Source organism: Dermacentor albipictus, chromosome 2 (assembly GCF_038994185.2).
Source record: "Dermacentor albipictus isolate Rhodes 1998 colony chromosome 2, USDA_Dalb.pri_finalv2, whole genome shotgun sequence".
Classification (NCBI taxonomy): Eukaryota; Metazoa; Arthropoda; class Arachnida; order Ixodida; family Ixodidae; genus Dermacentor; species Dermacentor albipictus.
The window spans coordinates 117,392,511-117,406,029 of NC_091822.1; the positions used below are offsets into that span (position 1 = coordinate 117,392,511).

The 13,519-nt window shown below is 49.0% G+C and overlaps 1 protein-coding gene across 1 annotated transcript in view; it reads left to right on the plus strand.

Annotated features, from left to right (window-relative positions):
* The first annotated feature begins 7,123 nt into the window (after window positions 1-7,123).
* LOC139056065 (uncharacterized) overlaps window positions 7,124-13,519 on the plus strand; it is a 40,817-nt gene continuing 34,421 nt past the window's right edge. Inside the window, exon 1 of the mRNA XM_070533896.1 lies at window positions 7,124-7,281. The gene's annotated coding sequence lies outside the window, so the exon portion shown is untranslated. The remainder of the gene's footprint in view (window positions 7,282-13,519) is intronic.

The following is a 13,519-nucleotide window of genomic DNA, read 5'->3' on the forward strand; positions in this document are numbered from 1 at the left end:
TAAAATATCTCCGTTTCAAGCCTTAATTATGTGAGGCAAGACCAAATCTACCACAACTTATCACATCCGTGAGCGATATTAGCCGGGAAATAAACCATCAGCGACCGCACCGAGGAACGTTACTGAGTCGGAACATGACAAGCCACTGCTTCGAAGTGATTGCCAAATAAAAAATCAAGAACAAAAGACACTATAACCTTGATTTAAGTCAGAAACGAAACGTTTGGACAGCTTGGAATACATTTCTACCCCCGCTTCCAGTATAAACACTGCATGCGCTGCATGCACCGTTTGGACAAGGTGTAATGAGCCTCCTAGAAATTAATTACGTGCCCTCAAAACTGATACAAGAAACTCTCTGTAAAGTGGAAGCTGCTTGAAACCGGCGCATATTTTATCAGAAGAGGAAGTAAGAGATGCCGTACCAACAAGCCCCTATAGCCACCCTCATCGATATCAGAAGCGAGTCACACTAAGAAGCACAAGTATTTTGAACAAGGCGTGCACATTTGTACCGCAACGATGCCACTCCCATCGAGAACCTCTGAAACCGAGCGGCAGTCGCGCTTTTTCTCTAAACTGGGCAGCCTTGAACGAGAAGATGCGCACCTCCTTCCGGGCCGTATACCGACACGCATATACAGAAATTCGCATGTCGTACGTCTAGGATATTGTGGTAGCATCGTACTTTTAAATATAAAAAAAAATATTTTGCCGTCTTTAACTGATTTCGAGCGGGTTGCAGTAGAGAATCTATATATTTCTGGCTGTTCGTTCCCCACCGTTTCATGTGCGCGTCTGAAAGCGCCCACATGTTTGAGATAGGTTCTGTTTTCTTTTCTTTTTTTTACCATTGCGTGTTATCTGCTTGACCTCGTGGCGAACAAGCTCTCTCCGCAATCTGAAAAGCGTAAGTTACTGAGGTGTACAGGAATTGCTCCAGCCTCCGCTTTCTAATAGAATAAGGTGCTCAGCTTCCATGGCCGGTAGGTTAGAATTCCGAAGGCTCTAGCAGGAACCTCCGAGCCAATAAATAAGTGCAGTATTTGCTATAGAATCTTCACATTTTGCGAAAGATTTTAGAAAGATATCCTTGCATGCACCCTCATATGCTTTTATTCTACTTCGGTATGCTAAGAAAAGTTAGGATAGTTTTCTACTGTTCCCGCAATTTCCGGAAAATGCTTTCATATTTTCTTTTTTTTTTTCTCGTGCACGTTTCGAAAATTTCAGGCAATTTTACATCTCTATATACAAGGAAGTATTCTAGGCAAGCGTATATACGCTAGTGTCAGTTGCGCGGTGAAAGACCTGGCAGACTGCTATCCTTGCGATCCCGTGACGATTGAGGTGACCTTGAGCCGTGGCAGGCAGCCACGTGCAGTTTGACCAAACGACCATTAGCACAACGTCATGTGATGTCACGTGTTCGCTCTTCACACACACACACGCACACGCACGCACGCGCGCGAGCGCTCTCTCCCTCCCTCTCTCTTTCTTTCTCTCTCTGTCTCTGTCTCTCTGGCTGCTGTGCCGCGCTGGAGACTGGCGCCAAAAAAGAATTGCCTCAGCGAGAACTTGTTAAGGCCTACAAAATCAGCAAACAAGAAAGAGAAATTAAGCGTCGAAAGATTGCACGAGGGAAGCCTAAAATGAGGGGAAAGGGGCATGGGCCACGGAGAGTCGTCTGCTACTTTCTTTTCGCTTCCTCGTGCGTAATTCGTGACTGTTTCTGAACCAAACGATAACGGCCATGAGATCACGGCCGCCCCAAGCTCGTCGCTGTGGTTGCAATTATCCAGATTTACGATGGAGAGATAAAAAACAACCAAATACTTGGGAGATTGCCATAGGTTTGATCCCGAATGAACAAGCAGCGCACAAACGAGAAAAGAAAAAGCATAAGCGCAGTGCTCAAACGAATGCGAGTAAGACTACTGACGCGGGAGAGCGCCAGCTTAAGTATTATATATAGTGTTCTGGTGGCGAGATGGCGGGTCATGGAAACACCCCTCTCCCTTTGTATTCTTTTTTTTATTTCTCGGTTCGCGGTTCACGCGCTTACCCGACTTGTAGAAAGTTGAAATCCGAGAGCGAAGGCGTCAGGACGCCACGTTTGCCGAAGCAAGGCAGCTGGCTCGAACTCGGGTGCACGTCGCAAGTGGCGGTGCTTCGGAAATGCGTGGCATTCACCGGCGAACCGATCCTGCGCAGAAAGATCTCGCGCGTAGTGCACAAGAGCCCAATTTGTTCTTCAACCAAGAACTACGTCTTGCGTATTTTCCTGGTGAGTGTCGTCGACCAGTTGCTATAAGATATATAGCGTTGTGCAGAACAGCTAATGAGACAAAAGTGTGACGTTGTAAATATGGCATTGCATGACTATCGAGTCCTCCTCGCTAGCGAACTCGGGTAGTGCGCAGGATATTCAGCAGAAGTTCCAGTATTGTGCACCAGCACCCATATTTATGCAAGGAACTGTATTAGAACATTGTGCATAAGACGGTGCATAAGACGGTGGTCGTTGCGCCTAAAATTAAACAAATATGACGACCAAGAGACTTGCTCGGGAAAGGCAAGAGGCAAGCTTCGGGAAAGCAATAAGGATCCCTTAGAAGTTTACTCGTATCTCCCACTTTCCCGAGCGCATTTAGATGTAAGAATTAATGTGTAGAATTAATGCATGCCTGAGAGGGGGAATCCTTACAGCGAAAGTACTTACTTGAAATCAGTGACAGCCAAACGCCTTTATAACGAAGCGCTCAGGACGTTTAAAGTATTTCGGTATGTGCAGGTCACTTCGTTGTAAAGATCTGGTGCCGTAACGCCTCATACAGAGCAGGGTATAAGCACATCCAGCAAAAATAAAACACTGATTTAACAGGAATTCAAGATGTGCTTAGTGAAAGTTGCTAATTTTCTTGCGCGCACTTCCTCCGGCTGAAAGTTGCAAGTACGGCCGACCCTATGTCGTGGAGATTGACGCACGCTTCGTGTCGAAACGCGACAGTGATGCAACGTGTGGCTGCATAGCGTCGGAGACCTATATTCCCGCCGTTGTCATAAACATTTCTTGTTCGTCTTCAGGCGATTCACTACTGTTGCCATCGCCCGCAAGGGCGTCTGCATCAGCAGGCGCTTGGTGTGTTGCGACACCACGTACCCGAGCACACGAGGCTTGGACCTTCCCGCGCCTATCTGCCCGTGGCTTAGCCATGTCTGGGTAAAAGGGGATTCTAGGGTTTGATCCGATGCTGAGGGTTTTGACCTTTAAGGCCCCTCTGCGTCGGCAACACACTCCTTTGACCTCGGCTTCACGTAGACGGCGCCTCCGGACTGACCCTTGCGGGGAAAATCGATAGTTGAATTTTCCTGTTCTCCTCTCCAGTCTTCGTCTTTCTCTCTCACTTTCAATATTTCCTACTCATTTCGTTCTACTTCCAACTGTCCAGGCAGCAAGGGTTAACCTGATGCAGTTCATTAGGTTATTAGGTTACATTAGGTTATAGGTTCTATAGGGTCTATTAAATTATAGCGGCTATGTACAGGCGCGTCCGTGTTCCCACTAGCGTGTACACTGCTAGTGGGAACACGGGAGCCGTGGCGTCCCCCGGCGCCTCATTAACTCTTGCGGCGCAGGCGCAATAAATGCGATTGGCAAAAAGCCCTGCGAGTCCTCTGCTGTGGTGAGTCGTCTGCCAAGGCTACACGAGGCTCCTGTGGTGGTGCTTCGTGGAGACGTCTGCCCAGCGGTCGATTTAGGCACCACTGGCCTCCCTGTAGCCCTTGGGTTCAGCGAGAGCAATGGAAAAGTAAGCATATCCGCAATAGGGATTAGTAAGAGGCGATTGGAGAATTGGCGGAAGAAAAGTAGGGAAACGACAAAGAACAGATACGTACAAAAGCACAGTTCGCAATAGGGGATCAGAAATTTTGGTTGTGGGAGTTCATAGTGTTCTTTTTTAACCTAGGTAGGCCATTAGGCAGTATAATAGCAAGGGCTTGGTGGCGCTACTTACCGCCCGTTCCAAAGGGGACCCTCATAACATCCATCCATCCATCCATCCATCCATCCATCTAAGGTTCATCTAAATAGGTCCCGAAGCTTGGAACGAAAAGCGTGCCAAAACCCATCGCCAGAGATATCAGTTAGTGATGCACGATTAGAGCATAGAGTTTCTCACTACATAGTGTGAAACTCTATGGATTAGAGTGTACTAGAATGGGGGAGTGGGTCCAGCCATAGAGTTTCTCACTACATTACCTAGAGGGAAATCTGGCGCTGCTGCGCTGTGGTATGCATGGGAATGCCGGTATATTGCGACTTCGGATTGGCATCGTTCTCGTAGAGACAGAACACCTTGAAGACGCGCTTGGCAAGTACCGTTCTGTCTGTAACAATGATTCATTTTCTACTAAAACAGCACGTGAAAAGCTGTTTTAGCTTTATTATTACGCGAAAACATGTTTTGTTTAACTATGAGAACTTGTTATTGTGTGTACGACTACATGTTACGTAAAAAGTATCAGCGAGCCGCTAAAGTTGGAGGACAGACGACAAGGTTCGCGCTCGCTTTGAAACAGTTGGTCGTCTGTTCTTGCTTTTCTTCGCTTGGTCATGCATTGTTGGTGAGTAAAGATGTAATATGCGTGAATGGAAACATTTTATGAAGATTCTACTTTGAGAACGCGTTATTTGTGTAGCCATATCCACGTTTTAGACGAAGCCTCTTGCAACACCAGCCAACACGAGCCTCGCAGACACATATACCGTCATTCCCATGACGGCACGGTGCCCCCTTAAGAAACTCGCATAGACGGTGGCGCCAGATTATCCTCTAGGTGTTATAGTGAGAAACTCTATGGGTCCAGCGGAGGCCCCGACAAGCGTCGAGAGTAAAGCAAAAAACATTGAAATTTGTGGTGGCGCTGCAGTCGCCTTCTTCTGACGTTCCGGCCAATCCGGTGCCTCGACGGCCCGGCGGAACCACACCTACCGACGGTGGTTACGGCAGCGCCCAGCTGTCGTCTGCTCGACGCGCCGCCGTCTCCTGAACACGCTGTCGTGCTTGTGTTTATTTCGTCATTTTCTCTCTAATTGATTTGTGTACCAGGAATCTAAAAAAAGAATGTAATATAATTACTGCTTTGCCATGAATTGAGGTTCCTCGCTTCCGTCAAACGATGCCGTCTGCACGATATCTACGCGCGCAGACGGCCCTCGCATATGTGTTATGGTTTGTCTGGTAACTCGGCGACTTGGCAGTGTTCGAAGACTGAGAGGATGAGCACACTTCGGCGAAAGTACTACTGTTGTGTAGTGGGTTGCATCAATGTATACAGTAGATTGAAAGGTCCGGCCAAGCTCTTGCTCTTCGGAGTCCTTAAAGGGACACTAAAGCGAAACAATAAATCAGTTTGGACTAATAAAGCATTGTTTCAGAACCCTGCAGGTGGTCATTTCAAAAAGATAGTTTGATTATTAGATTAGAAAATCAAGGTCCAAGTATAAGTATTTTAATTTCGCGCCGAGACCCCAGCGCCAGTACGCCAGCGTGACGTCAGGGATACCAAAGTATGTTTTCGCATTTGGGCAGCGTTGGCTGAGTAAAGGTTCCCGAAACTTGCCATGTTTAATATTTGGTTCCGTTAGAATACAATGTAGTCAATCTGTACCGCTATATATATTTAGTAGGCCCTAGAAAATGCCATAAAAATCCATGACGTCACAGCCACCAGGTGCGGGGACTTAAGTAGGCGTCGCCACCTATATTTCGTTTTTGCGCTTTTTCTGGCTTACCAAACGTCTTATCGTTGTAAGAGTGGTGTTTTTGGTGTTGTAGAAAGGTAATTTACTGATGCAAAAGAAATCATTTTTCACTTTAGTGTCCCTTTAAGATGAAGAACGGCGACGCGTGCAGGAGCTCATTCTTCACCGCACGGACTCCATTTGTGAGCTGCACTTTGATGCAAAGTACATACTGAGGCATTATGTGCATATCATTGAAGGCCAGGAAGTATCTACACAGCGTGGAAAGCCTGCGCTTCGGTCTGTTGCGGTACCCGCAATCCTTTGCCGTATTTTCAGGATTATCTCTACGAGCAGCCTACACCCGAGCAGCCCACGCGAAATAGAACGACCTCATACGCAACAGATGAAGGCCGGTCAACAAAGAGAACGCTCCCGCTCTCAGTTGAACGGTCATTCAGATTGGAGGCATGTGTCAATGGAAACCTGCGCGAGCTCGAAGACATAGACAACCGATAACATGCTTCCTATATAAACAATGTGTTTTGCTTTATTCACCCAGGGGCTCTGGAAAACCAACTACATCTCAGGCGTATATGACGCACAAAAATAGGGAAGAAAAATGCTATTCCGTAAATATTTTCAAAACCCACAATTAACCTACAAAAAAAATGTGCTGCACGTAAAGAATAATGTGACCCATATAGGCTCCCTAAATCTTAAATCGCTGCCGTTATTAGGGCATCGGGGAAATTTTGTTAGCATTCAATATATCGCCTTGAGAAAGGAAGAAAACAAAGGTTTACCAATCTTTATTTAATACCTAATTATGCCACACAGTAAACTCATCCCATTACGGCACATGGTCCTCATTTCTTCGGAATATCAGCTATGAATTTCGTTTTCTCATGACACAGTGAAACACGCGCATAAGGTAAGGAAAGCAAACTCCAAACGCGATCCATCTGACTACGTGACTCCAGCTAATCCAGGCACGGCCATTCTCGAACGCAACTACAACGCTGCGCTCGACCGCGGCCGTGCTTTTTTTTTTGGGGGGGGGGGGGGGGGGGGGCACGCTCTTCGACCGGCGCCGCCGCGGCCTCCGCCGTGCGCGGGGGCGTGGCTTCCAGAAGAAGGCGATGGTGGCGCCCTCTGGATTTTCAATAAAAAATGCCTCAGCGCGGAGCCCTCGTTGGACCCACTCTCCGAATCTAGTACACTCTAGTTGTACGAGTAAACATCCCGTTTCAAGTATTTTTGCTGTGCTATAACAACAAATGTTAATTTTTTCTATTTATCAATTTATTAGCTTATTCTCAGTGACCCCTACCAACCAGCGAATCTGGCGCAAGACTTGGCAAGGCTGTGCGAACCATCTACTATGTCGTGCGGAATGGCGTTGCACACTTGAATGCGGTCATCCGAGTCATCCGAGTTTTTTTATTTCCTTGCGTGTTTGTTCAAAGTGTGGCGTGCACTCCAATTCCAACTTTGCGTGACCTGGCGCACAGCATGCATTGGCGAAACGTGTGAGTGCAGGTTTTCCGTTACCATGCAAGTTCACGCTGCGGTATCCAACGCGCTTGTCTCGTCGTGACGGTGAATGCGGAAAGCTCCGTGATGAAGCGTCGCGATATGTTCGTTTACTCTCCGTAACGCAGGCTCTGAGTGTCCGACTGGCAGCAGGATTAGTAATCGAATGTTTACTAAATGATAATATGGGGCAATGTTGACTTGTCTGATAACTGTTGCATATGAATAGATGGTGTCGCAAGGAATTACGTAAGATTCTGTGAAAAGATCCGCATATGCAGACGGCCGACAACGAAGTGTCCCTGCTAAGGTGACTGCTCATCGCTCATGTGAAAACTCTCGCCGTCCGCGTAAATGCGTTCCGTACTTCAGGAGATTAGACCACAAGCCATCCGAGGACGCTCCGGATGCTCATGCGCAGTCTGATTTCCTGGCATTCAGCGAGTGTCACTCCATCGGCCCTGCAGCTGAATTGTGCACCGGGACTAGGCCTAGTGCCTCCGGTGACGCGCTGGCGTCGGCAGATTCGCTGGCGCCGCTCGTCACGACGGAATTACCGGCGGCACAATTGACGCCTGAGCCTGGCTCCTTTTTCGTGCTCCAGTCCTTCACCTACAGCCCACCCGCCGCCTTCCCAAAAGGTGCATCAGACCGTGAGTGATCTGCCCACAGGACGGAGCCCGGCGATGGCTTCTCAGTCACCGATTGGGAATGGGGCTCCAATTGTGCATGATGAACCGAATACCCCTAGGAACTTTTCTTCTGCGCTACCATCTGTGCCGAAGGCTCCCCGTGGTTTTCAGAAACGTCCTTCGAGACAATCTGTGCCATATTCGTCTTCGGCGAACAGCGGCTCCCAAGGCAAGCGTTCCTGTCTAACGACTGACCACCCAGTTGTGTCGACACCGGGCTCGGTTCGCTATAAAGCAACCATTAAAGCTCTGGCCCCCACAAGCCTCGCGGAGATTCTGAACAGGATTATTCAGGCGAATCTAGACGCTTGTCTTGGCACTACAGGCTTCCGCGGCTTCACGGCCAGGAAGAAGTCAAATACCATCGCTGTGTGGTTCCCGACATTGACTGCTGTCGAGAGTTTGCAAACGCTTCCGCGTCTCTCGATCACAAGCGAAGTCACCGTGCCGGTACAGGTGTACCTGCTAAAGGGCTCGGACTTACAGCGCTGTGTCGTTTACAACGTTGACGTTGGCGAGGAACAGACTGCTCTCCAGTGTGAGCACTACTGTCCTACTCACCGTGTAATTTAAGCGCGTTACATGGGAAAGGGGCGCTCTTGCATCGTCACCTTGCAGGGCCCACCGACTCCCTCCGCCCGCCTGTACTACTATGGCTGCATTCTACGACCCCAGCCATATAAACACAGTGTCGTCTATTGTTACAACTGTTTCCGACCTGGCCACATGCGCCGATCCTGTCCGTTACAGCGCCAGATGAAGCTGTGCTAGCTGGCACAGTGTCTTACCGATGTGGACTTTGCAAGACCGACAACCACGATATCACTTCTCCAACTTGTCCCACAAAGCAAAAGGCCACTCAGAAGGTTCGTCGCGAGATTCATAAGCAATAGCCTCAGCATGCTGCTACACAACCACTGTCGACATCTAACAGGTTTCCGGCGCTCCAGTGGGATGATGACGACTGCATGGCCAGAGCTTTCCGAGCCCGAACCGCCTGCACCCTATTCCCAACAGACTGACAAAGTTCGTGAAGAACGACGTCAACCGCTGGTTACACAGTATCAGAGCGTGCCGGAATATCCGCGTGATGATATGGCAGCAGTTGACGATCAAATTTCCCGCCTTTTAGCGGAGGTTTCCAAGCTCCGACAACACCGTGAACTACATGCGCGTCGCCGACGTGCAATGGAATCTCACACCACTACAACTATCAATTCCGCGGCATCATCGTCTCTGTCACGCCCTGCTATATCTTTCGCAGATTCTACCAGGTCTTCTGCTCCGTTGCCAGATAACTCTGCAGCATCGCTTCTGAGGTTCATTGTCAGCCAGTTATCCAACCTAGCTGACATCTGTCATTTTACATCGCCTGGACTCGTAATCAAAATGGCGGGTACAGGTGTTTGTGGTGTGCTGTAGTGGAACTGTAGAGGTCTCTCCACGAAAATGGGGGAGCTTAAATCCCGTCTTCGTATGAACAAGCTGCAGGTGAGGGCCCTCTTACTACAGGAGACCAACGCCTTGCCTGCCATTCCGGACTTCAGTGAATACGTGTCTCCTTCGATGAGTGACCGTCGTGTGCACACAGCTGCTCCTCCAGGAAAGACGGCAGTGTATGTTGATACGCGCTATCCTCAGGTCTGCCTTTCTCTTGAAAACTGGTGTAACCCATATCAGGAGGTAGTGACAGTAGCTGTGAAGTTACCCAAGGCAACTGTTGTTGTAGTGTCATACTACGTAAGACCAGCCAGTGGCTCTTCTTCATGCATTATTCTGGGCTGGTTACTGAATCACCGTCCACAACACCCAGCGTGTCCTATTTTAGTTGGTGATGATTTCAACGTCCGTCACCACGACTGGAGGTACCCCACTTCTAGCCCTCGGGGTAGGCGTTGCGGGACGCCTTCGCGGATGCGTTTGTACTGCTGAACCATCCAGATTCAGCAGCGCGGGCTGTGCCCCAAGCTCGGCGTACAACATACGCACCGGATCATACGTGGTGGTCGAGTCCCGGCACTCCCACTTGGCACCTGGAGCCCGACTGCTGTGGTAGTGACCACTACCCTACCATCATCGGTCTTCATCCGTCGCAGGCCCGCCGTTTAGCTATGGACGTCGAAAAGGCGTATGATAACATCAGTCATGCTGCCATTTGGGCTTCAATTGACATGCTGCATTTGCCCCCTACAGTATGCAATTTTGTCAAATTTTTCCTTGAAGACCGACACTTTGCTATTGGCCTCAGTGGTGACGCCATCGGTCCATTTGTCCCTCTTCGCGGCGTACCCCAGGGATCGGTATTGTCACCCACATTATTCAATATTGCTTTCATCCCGCTTGCATGGCGCTTACGCGATGTACCCGACATAAAGTCCTTGTACGCTGATGACTTCGCGGTTTAGAGCACTCATCGGGATCTGCAGACTCAAGTCACTGCCCTTCAATCAGCTTTAGATATTACGTCGACTTAAGCTTCTTCGGTCAGCCTTAAGCTTTCCGTCGGCTAATCTGCTTACAGGTCAGTCGCCTATCGCTGGGGCTGGCGTAAGCTCTCTGCAACACCCATTCGTCTTTGTTGAAGTGTGGTTCCAGATAGGTGAACTATGTTAAACTATAAAAATTCTGGGTCTTACGGTCCACGAGTCGGGAACCGGAACAGTTTAGATCTCCAGCGCTAAAAAGCAGGCGGTTCAGACATTGGGTCTGTTTAGACGCATTGATCCTAAAAAGGGCGGCGCCCGCTCATATGTTGCGCGACAGTTGGTGAACGCGGTAGTGCAGCCACGCCTTGTTTATCAAGCCCAATTCTAGTATTTAAGGAGGGCACAATGGCATCGCTTTCAGGCTGTTAATCCCGAGGCAATGAGGGTCGTCACTTGCCATCCTCGCATCACCCCGATCGTGGCTCTCCAAAAAAATGCACAGCTGAACACACTAGATGAGCTGGTGCAGCAGCAGCGTCGTGATGCTCACAGGCATATGGCAAGCCTTTCACACGCAACGTGTGCTCTCAGGGCTTCCGTTTTCTCGTGCTCCCTTCTACCACCACCGTCGCCAGTTCTTCTGTACTGGAGTTTCGTACAGCTGAGCGATAACAAGCCAACTGATACACGTCGCCCGACAACAGTTCACGTGGCAGCATCTCTTCGTGACCGAATTATAGCTTAAGACGCCCACCTGTCGCTTGGCTCCATCGTGCTTTACGTTGATGCAAGCATTAAGGACTGCGAAACGCACTTCATTGCCCTTGCGCACCTGCCCTTAATAAGACGTCCCGGTTTCAAATCCAAGAGCCTCCTTTCTCCTTTTGTGCTGAGCTCTTTGCTGTTCGAGAAGTGTTGTGCTCTGTGGCCGCCTTTCCCATGGTCCCCACAGCCCGCGTCGTCATCCGCAGTGATGCCCTCCAGGTGACATGGTTTTGCGACGCGTCAGTCGCAGCCCTGTAATATGTCAACAGATCCATCTTCTAGCGGCACGCATCCCGCAGCCAACATCTATGGACTGGATCCCACGCGACCTTCTAAGCTTTCAAAGCCGTGCGGATTCTGCGAACCATCGAGCGACCTCTCCATCGTCACTGCTTCAGCTCTTTCATCTAGATGATGCCACCCTTCTTTTAACAAGAAAGGAGCACTTCCGGCGCCGCACACGTGCTCTCATACCTCCGTGTGCGGTAAACCCCCGCGGTCTTACCCGTAGAGAGGAGGTTGCGCTTCGGAGGATCCGGGTCGGGGTTGCCCTCACTCCTGCCGTGATTTGGAAGTGGCCGCACTTTCGCCAGTTATATCCTCGCCCTGAGTGTGCACTCTGCCAGTCGCCAAATGCTGGAGCCGACAATCACCACCTGCTGTACGTTTGCCCTGCACTGAAACCGACGAGGCTCCGACACCTCGCAGCAGAAGAACTTTCGCCGCATAATCCTAGCGATTACACTGCGTGGATGTAGGGACCACATTATCGGTCCCTATTGGAGTTAACTAGATCCGCAAATTTTTTTTTATTCATTTGATCATCCTTATTCACCCCCACTCCATACCCTTGTATGCCCCGATGCATTTACCCTCGCATTAAATAAAATATCCGCATATGTTGCTATACATTACGACTGTTAAAAAAATTAAATTATGGGGTTTTACGTGCCAAAACCACTTTCTGATTATGAGGCACGCCGTAGTGGGGGACTCCGGAAATTTGGACCACCTGGGGTTCTTTAACGTGCACGTAAATCTAAGTACACGGGTGTTTTCGCCCCTATCGGAATGCGGCCGCCGTGGCCGGGATTCGATCCCGCGACCTCGTGCTTAGCAGTCCAACACCATAGCCACTAAGCAACCACGGCGGGTACATTACGACTGTCTGCTTGCCATAATACTTTCCATGCATTCAAACATGTTTTGTTTGGTCAATTATATTGGTTGCATTGTTCTAGACGAATAAAAGTGAAGTTGCTTTTGAAACCTCTGTGGCAGTGTCATTTATCCTATTCGCTCACTTTCCTAAGGAAGCTACTGGAGCAATAGCCGTCAATAACAACCTAATTATGTTCTCATTAGGACATACGCCACTCCTATAGTTAAAGGACACGCTGACGTTTCAGCTGAGGCGAGTCACAAGCTCTCCTCAGCCTCAAAAGAAAAATAACTTTAGCGTAGCGGTCGAAATGCCGGACGCTATAGAAATTAAACATTCGCACCAAGCAGCATAAAATCGTGACGTCACTGCCATTCTTGGCTGTGACGTCAATTTTATTTTGCTTGCTGTTAGTTTTCCCCACGATAGGTAGATGGCGACTGTTGCGACGAGCCGCCATTTTCTTGACGTGTGGGCTTCTATGGAAGCTTCACTACCAGTTTACATACACCTTGGCGATGCCACGAGCTCCAGTGTTCCCGCTAGCAGTGGCCGCGTCTCTACAGTTGGCGCCTGCGTTTCCTTCGCATCTTGTAGCGTACCCTTGTTGAGCTCGATGGTGGGTGGCTGGCATGGCCGCCAAAAATTAACTATGTATAGATCTATTATCCCCCCATTCTACCTGATCGCTCTCTTAATGCTCATAACACTCTTTGGGGAGACTCGCGGAGTGATTCCAGCAGTCGACTGATCGAAACCTTTCTTGTGACGTCTGGCGTGTTCCTATTTAATAGGAAAGAACCTACCTGCTATAATATTGCACATAATTCATATTCATCGATAGATTTAGCTCTTGGATCTTCCTTACTTTTTTCTTACTTGTAGTGCAATGTAATAGAAAATCCGTTTGGGGAGTGGCCACTTCCCGTCGACTCTGAACTTACTAACACAACACGACATTCCTCCGCATTTTCCTCGCTGAAAACTTGTCTCGGCTGACTGGAAGCGCTTTAAGGAATCTATTTGCTTATGGCTAGATTTTATACGCGATTTTAGCGTAGATAACGCTGAAGCATATTGACACGTCTACTTGTTTATCTTTCTTGGCTGACTACTTTTCTCCGTCTAACAAATTTTATTGCTAAGAACAGGATGCACCCGCAAGTAACGGAAGCCTCAGAAGTCTCTG